Genomic DNA, 9,369 nt, shown 5'->3' on the forward strand with positions numbered 1-9,369 from the left:
TGAAATAATACACACGGAAGTGTCTCCACTCCAGAATAATGGGATTTTGAAAGAGAACATCCTCTCCACTTAGCTGAATTTGGATGTAATGTGATTTGTGATCGCCAAAGAAGAAAACAGGACCAGGGTAGCTAACTGTACTAGAAGTGTGGAGAAAAGGTGTAAGTAGAAGTATTTACAATAGTTTTTTTCTGTGCATTGAAATGTCAGGAGGGGAAGAAAGCTACGTGGGCCGACAGCCGGTCCAAGTTAAATCAATGCTGACTTGGAATATTAAATTTTCACTGCTCTGTGAAGAATGCAGGTTGTTCTCCGCACTGGTCCACAGAGAGCCATGGGGCTTTTGCTGAGCCGAGGTCCCGTGAGTGTCTGAACTGCCGGCTCAGCCACCCACAGGGTCTGCACGGCCCGCGGTCCTGGGGCTTTGAGAAGAAGGTAGTGCCTGTTCACCAGCGTCCCCGCAGTGCCAGAGGCGGCTCTGAGCTCTTTGGATGGGACCAGGGGCTGTCCATCACAGACATGGGTGTGGTGTGCGGCGAGAGGAATGAGCAGGTGATGAGAGAGAACCCCTGGGCTCCTACGTGCTCTTTGGATGGGACCGGGGGCTGTCCATCACAGACATGGGTGTGGTGTGCGGCGAGAGGGATGAGCAGGTGATGAGAGAGAACCCCTGGGCTCCTACGTGCTCTTTGGATGGGACCGGGGGCTGTCCATCACAGACATGGGTGTGGTGTGCGGCGAGAGGGATGAGCAGGTGATGAGAGAGAACCCCTGGGCTCCTACGTAAAGCGCTGACCTTCACCCCACGATATGTGAAGGCCTGGGATTAGGCTGAGGGGCTTAACGGCATGGATGCTTTAAATCCCTTATCAATTACGAGCTAAATGGGATTTAATTTGAGGGGATCCTGGGTTCTGCAAGAGTTCGTCTATCCCTAAAGAGGAACAAGCTGGTTCGTTTCCCTTATGAAGTTTACCTGCAAACCTGCTAAGCATTTTACAATTAAGGCCAAGTGAGAACCAGAGCTGAGAGGTTTAGAGAGAAGTTTGATTAGGACTCCTTCAAAGGACCAATGGAAATGAGAAGTTAGGCAAATCGCCCAAAGGGAAAGGCACAAAAATACAATAGCCCCCTCTTCATTTCAGATTACATTTGTTAATCCAAACAAATCGCTGGAACTGAATTTGGATCAGCTTATTGTGGTGGCCGCTTGAAATGTCTTGCTTCGTCATTTGCATCTTTGGAGTTCTCCCCACACAGGCCAAGTGGGGCGGAGGGGAATTTAGAGCTCCCGCCTCACCCTGCTTCCTCATCCAGAAGCTAGCCCAGCGGGCCAAGGGCTGGGTCAACAGCCCCTCTCTGTGCCGAGTCTAGGAGGGAGCGCTTGTCCCTCACCCGCCACACCTCACGCGGTGAGAGCTCCACGAGTCTTCACGAGCATCACGGTGGCTGTAATTCAAGGTCGCGGGGAGCAGGCCTGCGGATCAAAGGCGGGTCTGCAACAAGACCCCCCAGTGTGGGGCTCGGGTGGAAAGGCTGTCAGTGGGTGACCCCAGACGGATTCCTGCTTCTCTTCAGTCCTGATATTGTACAGATGAAGCTTAATATTTTAAGTGAAAGAACGCACAGCCTATTTTGCAGTGTAATTCAGGAGCAGACAGATCACTGGTGGTGACTGTTTGGAAAAAGAGAGAGAGAAGTGGTGGAGAGAGCCGGCCTGGTCCCCGGGTGATGTCCCCTGGGCGTCAGGGTGCTCTCCAGGGGAAGTACTCACACTGTGCTTGGCGGGGACTTAGGTGGTATCATGACATGGAAGGACTGCTTAGATCATAAAGATGTAATGTCCAAAATCTAGCCCAGTTTTAGTGGCAACTATTTAACGTGAGAGCTTCCACTGGGGCTCAGGGAGTAAGGAATCTGCCTGCAGTGCAGGAGACCGGGATTCAATCCCTGGGTTGGGAAGATCCCCTGGAGAAGGGAAAGGCTACCCAACCCAGTATTCTGGCCTGGAGAATTTCATGGACTATATAGACCATGGGGTCTCAAAGAGTTAGACACAACTGAGCAACTTTCACTATATAATGTGAATTACATTGTATGAAGTTATATTCATAAATATTCATGTCTTTACAATGTCCTGTGTTTCCCACAGTACCTGCATCAATATTCTTAGATCCTAAAAGCTTGTCCTTCAGGGGAATTTTGGAGCAAGTAGAGGATGGAGGGAAAAGGGGACATGTTCACTGAAGACCTCACAGCCTCAGCAAAGCCATCAAAGATCCTGAATACCAGCTACCTCACCAGAAAGAAAAGAAGTCATGAGAAGAGATGAGCATCACGGGCCAGTGGAACGGGCCTGGGACTTAGGAACCACACACAGACACATCTGGTCAGTGCCCAGCAAGGAGCAGGTGTCCAACTAATGGCCACTCCTGTCATAGATTCTGCTTGGGCCGTCGATGGGAAGGGGACCAGGTGTCTGGCAGAGAATGAACACATAAAACATGCCGCGTGAGGAAGCAGAGACCAGCCTGGTGGGAACAGTGAACAGGGGGCTGGATGCGAAGACGCCCTTTGATCAGTTTAAACCATGGAAAGCTGCCCGCCTCTGCGGGTCGCCCTGTCACCTCCTGCTCTGGGTCAGGTGAGTCCGGAGCGGCCCTGAGCCCTGACTTGGGCCTGAGGCCCCAGGCCCTGCGGCAGCCTCCTCTGTCAAGGCTGGGATGGGAGTCAGGGCAGAGAGGGCCAAGCTGCAGGCCGGCAGGTCCTCTGACGCTCGTCAGAGAAGCATTTAATACCGATCAGAAATCTCACGCCAGCTCCACGTCCAAGGAAACGTCCAGGATGCAAAACTCTCCATAGAAAATGTAACAGTCACAGCTTCACCTGGAGCATCTTCAGAAACAAGGCACAGCCGGGGTCTCACGACCCCTTCAGCTGTAGCCTGATCGCCATAACCCATTTTAGACGAAAACCTAAAATGGCATTTGTTTTCCCTTGAGAATTCTATTTACTTCCAGCTAACCAAAGCCAAGCAAAGTGGCCATATTGTTCTCCTCATTATTGCATGAGTGTAAAATCAAGTGCAACCCACTAGGAAATCTGTAAATGTGATACTGCTTAGAAAGTTCTCCCCAAAGTGCCTGACTTGAGAGATACAACTGGACATCTTGAGTTGCCCAACTTGTCTGTAAATAATTAGAATAAAATAATCATTTATCTTCTTAAAGCCTGGGCATTGAACTCTTACACAGAAGTAGGGTCTCTCACAGCCAACAGGAGATAAAGGCTATAGGTAGGTAGACACTGAGGCTGGATTTTTGAGGCTGGAGGATGAAAGGTTGGAGGCCGGTGGGGCTGGAGGCTGGGAGCTGGGGGCTGAGATCTGGAGGCTGGAGGCAGACCTGTTGCTCTGGTAAATGTGGATACAGCTGAGTATATGGTCCTAAGCTCTTAGCCTCCATCTTGGAAAGGGGGACATTAAGCAGGAACCCATGGAAGGCTGGCCAGGGGAGCCTTTACATCCCGGGGGGGCAGGGACACCAATCAGGGCATTATAAGTTTGGCAAGTGAAGGAGGTGGGTCAGGGTGATGCTGAGCGAATGAGCTGACAGGACCCCTGCAGGAAACGTGGTCCATCTGCTGGAGCCCCGCTCCCTGCCCCGTGAGGTGCCAAGTCATGTGGAGCTGAGCCCTGGAGCGCCCGGCTGGACGCCGGGGCCGCGGGGCTGCGGCGGGGCGAGCCTGGGCACCAGGTGTGGGCGGCTGCAGGCCACGCCAGCTGGGGGCTCTGGAAACAGCAACGGGGGCCATCTGCTGGGGAAGTCTGCAGAGGGGGTGACCACGACAGGCTCTCAAGAAGCTCAGACATTGGCCGGGCTCAGCCTGCTGCCCAGGCCGGCAGACAGCACCGTGTGGGGGCAGGAACCAGGAGGGGCTCAGCAGCCAGGACTTGGAGTGACCCGGGGAGCCGCCGGAAGGCCCGGGGCCTCTCCTCTGGGGGGTCACTCTTCCCTAGGATCTGAGCCGGAACCACAGCCCAAACCTTCTCTCTGGGACGCTTCATAAAACATCACTGAGGAAAAACAGGAATGACATGATCCATCAAGCTGCTGATCACAAACTAAACATCCCAAACTTTCTATCTCCTGAGCATCAGGAGCATCCAGCTAAGATCGTGGAAGGCAGAGAGAGGGGGTCCCCCACCCAACACCGTCACTGACAGGCCTGTTCATTGGAAAGGAAGATTGCAAACCACGACCACCACGATTAATTAGAAGTTACTTTTTAAAAATTCATCAAAAAAAAAAAAATAATGGTGAAATAACAGCACAATAGGAAAATGTATTAATAGGTGCATATTTTTGTCAGGGCTTCTCAAGCTCTGGAGTGTGGACCCTGGAGGCTCCTGAAACCTGCCGGGAACTCCAGAGCGCAGTGCTCTCTTCATCAGAACCCTGAGGTGTGTGTTGTGTGCTGAACTGTGTCCCCAGATTCAGGTCTCGAGGTCCTAGACCCTGGAGCCTTATCTGCTCTGATCACTGCAGATGTGAGAGCCAGGAGGGAGCCCAGTGCAGCGCGAGAGCACGAAAGTGTTACTCGCTCAGTCGTCTGACCCTTTGTGACCCCATGGACTGTAGCCCGCCAGGCTCTGTCCACGGGATTCTCCAGCAAGAACCCTGCAGTGGGTTGCCTTTCCTTTCTCCAGGAGATCTTCCCAACGTAGGGACTGAACCCGGGTCTCCTGCATTTCAGGTAGGTTCTTTACCATTTGAGCTACCAGGGAAGCTATAATCCAGTGTGACCAGTATCCTTCTAAAGCAGGGCCTGTGGATGCAGAAACACGCTGGGAGAAGGTGGGGAACAGAGCCAGGCAACCACGCTGAGGACGCTGGTGATCGCCCGCAGCCCCAGCAGCTGGAGGGGGCCAGGGCAGGGCCCTCCCAGCACCATGGGGGGCCACTTGCCACCCCCGTCAGCTCACGCCCCGACTCCAGAGTGGAGCTTCTGCTGTTGAAGCCCTGCAGACTCACGCCAGGACTTGCCATGGGTGTGCATATTCTCCCCACCTTCTAGAATATTCCAGGGCCAGAGGGTGAATCTCTGGGCTCTCAGAGATCCACTTGACTTCCTTCTCCTCCTGCAAATGAGTCTGGACCCAGCATCCACAGAGCCTCAATGGGGACCTCCTGTGTCAGCCATTAGGACAGCAGAGATGGAGCAGGAACATTCCAACGGTTGCCTAACTGCCCCGGACCTCGGGATTTCTCCTGGAACAGCTCTGCAAAAACAGCAGTCTCAGAGCTGGGGCCCTGGGTTCTTCTGTCCCACACTTGCAGTGACTTGAGGCCGTGTGACTTGAGAAAGCCTTTGGCAAAGCCCTGAAACCATCGATCCCAACCCCAAGGCACACCTTTTTAGTATTTTCTTTGTCAGGATGAGACGTGTGAGAGCAACCCATTCACACAACTGAAGCTACTTAGCATGTGTGCACATAACCAACTCTATTATTTATTTTATTGCTGTTTTTAATGAAATATTTAAAACGTTTGAAAATATCTTCAGTGTTAATTTTAATAGGTTAAATATCAATAGATACAATCCACTTCTCAGTTCATTTTTTTTATCTGCCACCGAGCAATTCATCCCTGTTTTTGTTCAACTTTTAAAATGTACCAAAATGATAGAAAATAAAAATAAATGCAACTCTTACCCTGGGGCTCATATTTTCAATCCCTGGGTAAATGCCATTCTGCATTTAAGCTAAGTGTACAAAATTAATATCAGATGATGCATTCCGAACCAAATGTCTGTCAGAGTGCGTGCCATCTGGGCTGCTGACCCAGTGATGAGTTACGGTCACCTGAGGACGCTCCGCCTGAGGCTTGTGTCCATCAGAGGCAGGCAGACCTCTCGCCTGCTCACCCGCGCTCCGTGTTGCTGATGGATGGTAGCTTCCCAAAGTGAACTTCTATTCACACTAAGGTTTATTTCTTAATTGCAATATTTTATTTCTTTCATATCTAATTGTTCTTACTGTGAGGAAATTATTCAGATTCCATGCTCCATTTCAATTTTTAATAAGTTAAATAAAGCCTGACCCCTGAGAAAAATCGAACACTTGATAGTGAGATTAACAAGTTCTTCTCCCCGTCCCTCCCTTGGGACTGTGATTAATCCCTGGAAAATAAGCAGCAAGCAGATAGGGTGTTACAGCTGTTCTGTTTGTCTCCCCCCACGTCCTTCTTGCTCTCTCTGTCTCCCTGTTTCTCTCTGTCTCCCTATTTCTGTCTCTGTCTCTCCTGTCTCTCTGTCTCTGCTGTCTTTCTCTGTCTCTTCATTTCCACTCTCTCTGTCTCTCTATTTCTGTCTGTGTCTCTCCAGCCTCTCTCTGTGTCTCTCTCTGTCCCTCTGTCTCTCATTTCCCAGAGAGGACACTCAGCTTCAGTAAGAATCCTCAGAGAACTTCCTTAGTTCTTGGGAACCCTGGTGTGCACAGCTTCCCCTCCTTACGCTGCAGAGAGGCAGCTCTCAGGAAACCGTCAGCTCTTTGGTTCACGATTCCAACCCCGAAGCTTGAGCTCATGGCCATCATAGGAAACATTATTCCATATGTAGGAAGTCGTCATCAGGTATCTCAGTCAAAGTTTGTTTTTATCCTCATAATCAAGGAGAAAAAAGGAAATCCACACCCCCTGTCAATCCTAAACCATTGAAGGTAAACTATTTCTTTGGGTCCCGACCCTGTTTAATCACATGAAGAAACCAAATCCACCCTCTAGACCATGTTTTACTCTCAGTAATTTCCTGTCTTGAAATTAACACAGGTCTTTCAATCCCCTTGGCCAAAACAACAACAACAACGACAAAAAAAAAAACGAAAAAAAAAAGCAGTGCTTTTGAGGGGGAGAGCTGCAGTCTGATTTAGAATTGAGATGAGACGCTGCCTCTGTTACCACCTTCCTTTGTTGGTAAGATTCTCAGTGATCTATCTTCCTGCGCCCATTTCTACACGTGACAGAAACATCATTCTCAACAGTGTTTTCAATAGCCACTTCTGTCAGTGATGGCTAATTAAACCATACCATCAATCTCTGCAGGTATTTCACTTTGTTCTTTGGTAGATTGTTGAATAGGTTTTAGTGGATATCAGTCATGACTAATATGTGGAAAATTCTTAAAGAGATGGGGATACCAGACCATCTTACCTGCCTCCCAAGAAATCTGTATGCAGGTCAAAAAGCAACAGTTAGAACCAGGCATGGAACAACAGATTGGTTCCAGATTGGGAAAGGACCATGTCAAGGCTGTATATGGTCACCCTGCTTGTTTAACTTCTATGCAGAGTACATCATGCGAAATGCCAGGCTAGGTGAAGCACAAGCTGGAATCAAGATTGCCGTGAGAAATATCAATAACCCCAGATAGGCAGATGACACCACCCTTAAAGCAGAAAGTGAAGAGGAACTAAAGAACTTCTTGATGAAAGTGAAAGAGGAGAGTGAAAAAACTGGCTTAGAACTCAACATTCAGAAAACTAAGATCATGGCATCTGGTCCCATCACTTCATGGCAAATAGATGGAGAAACAATGGAAACAGTAACAGACTTTATTTTCTTGGGCTCCAAAATCACTGCAGATGGTGACTGCAGCCTTGAAATCAAAAGATGCTTGCTCCTTGGAAGAAAAGCTATGACCAATCTAGAAAGCATATTAAAAAGCAGAGACATTACTTTGCCAACAAAGGTCTGTCTAGTCAAAGCTATGGTTTTTCCAGTGGTCATGTATGGATGAGAGAGTGGACCATAAAGAAGGCTGAGTGCTGAAGAATTGCTGCTTTTGAACTGTGGTGTTGGAAAAGAGTCTTAAGAGTCCCTTGGACTGTAAGGAGATCCAACCAGTCCATCCTAAAGGAAATCAGTCCTGGATGTTCATTGGAAGGACTGATGCTCAAGCTCAAGCTCAAGCTCCAACACTTTGGCCACTGATGTGAAGAACTGACTCACTGGAAAGGTTCCTGATGCTGGGAAAGATTGAAGGCAGGAGGAGAAGTGGACAACAGAGGATGAGATGGTTGGATGGCATCACTGACTCGATGCACATGAATCTGAACAAGCTCCAGGAGTTGGATATTGACCGGGAGACCTGGTGGGCTACAGTCCATGGGGTCACAAAGAATCAGACATGACTGAGCAACTGAACTGAACTGAGTCATGACTAGTAAGAATGTAGCAAGATTATTTTGAAAGTTGGCATTTACTCCAAATCCAGGTCCATTATCTGTGGTTCCTGCAGAGCAGATAACCCAGGGTCATCAGTGTGGACCCGGCCTTCTGTGGAGACCCCAGGCCCTCCTCCTGAAGAGCATGTTCTGCCATCACACACGCGCAGAGTCACCCACCCACAGACCTGCCTAGAACACTGACAGCCGAGCGTTTCCTGACCAGCGCCAAACAGTGCAATAAATTACAGCTCCTGTAATGAAGCAGCTCCCCGTAAATGAGGGCCAGATGTTTTACAGGTGACCTGAGAGAATGCCACGATTCCCCGAATCCCATAAATAATGGGAAAGCTGTCAAGAAGAATAAGCAAATATAGATCATTTTAAAGTGTCTCAGCATTCCTGCTTTTTTAACTCTTTGTCAACTAAAACACCCTGTTTTCTTTATATTAAAATAAAAGCAACATTTCCTAAAATTTCTCTTATTAAGCAGACAATTCTGGTTGAATTTTTTTTGTAGTAGAATGAATGTGGCTTTAATCTGGGCTTTAAGAATGTTCTAGGACCGCCCATGGTTAACACTGCTGAGGGGGTGGAACACAGTCCGAGAGGTGACGGGTCCCTGGGGCAGCGACCACCCATCAGGGAAGACCAGCCTGTTTGCTCTCTCCTGTTTCCTGGCCCCCCCTGGGGTCTGCGTCTCCGGAGAACCCTGTCACCGGCCCCAGAAGCCCCAGTCTGCTCTCTACATATGTGCTTTTTCTTTTTCTTTTTTTTTTTTTTTCATATGTGCTTTTTCTAGAAATTTCATGCAAATTATATCATATGACATATAGTCTTCTATGCCTGACTCCTTGTATTCTGCATAACATTCAAGCTTTTGTGATTCTCCCAGGTTGCCAGATGCACTGGAGGCTTGTTTTCCTTCATTAATAAGCAACATCCATGCCTCCTTTATTAATAAGCAATATCCATGCCTCCTTCATTAATAAGAACATCCATGCCTCCTTCATTAGTAAGCAACATCCATGCCTCCTTCATTAGTAAGCAACATCCATGCCTCCTTCATTAATAAGCAACATCCCTGCCACTGCAATTTGCTTATCCATTTGTCTCTTGGTGGATACTTGGGTTGCTCCTCGTTTTGG

The 9,369-nt window shown here is 48.8% G+C and overlaps 1 long non-coding RNA gene across 1 annotated transcript; it reads left to right on the forward strand.

Annotated features, from left to right (window-relative positions):
- The first annotated feature begins 1,094 nt into the window (after positions 1–1,094).
- Positions 1,095–2,411, forward strand: LOC123327841. The gene is made up of 2 exons (XR_006639671.1): positions 1,095–1,494; positions 2,153–2,411. It is a non-coding gene; the product is annotated as an uncharacterized LOC123327841 (long non-coding RNA).
- The last annotated feature ends 6,958 nt before the right edge of the window (positions 2,412–9,369 follow it).

Source organism: Bubalus bubalis, chromosome 10 (genome assembly GCF_019923935.1).
Source record: "Bubalus bubalis isolate 160015118507 breed Murrah chromosome 10, NDDB_SH_1, whole genome shotgun sequence".
In the NCBI taxonomy this organism is placed as follows: domain Eukaryota; kingdom Metazoa; phylum Chordata; class Mammalia; order Artiodactyla; family Bovidae; genus Bubalus; species Bubalus bubalis.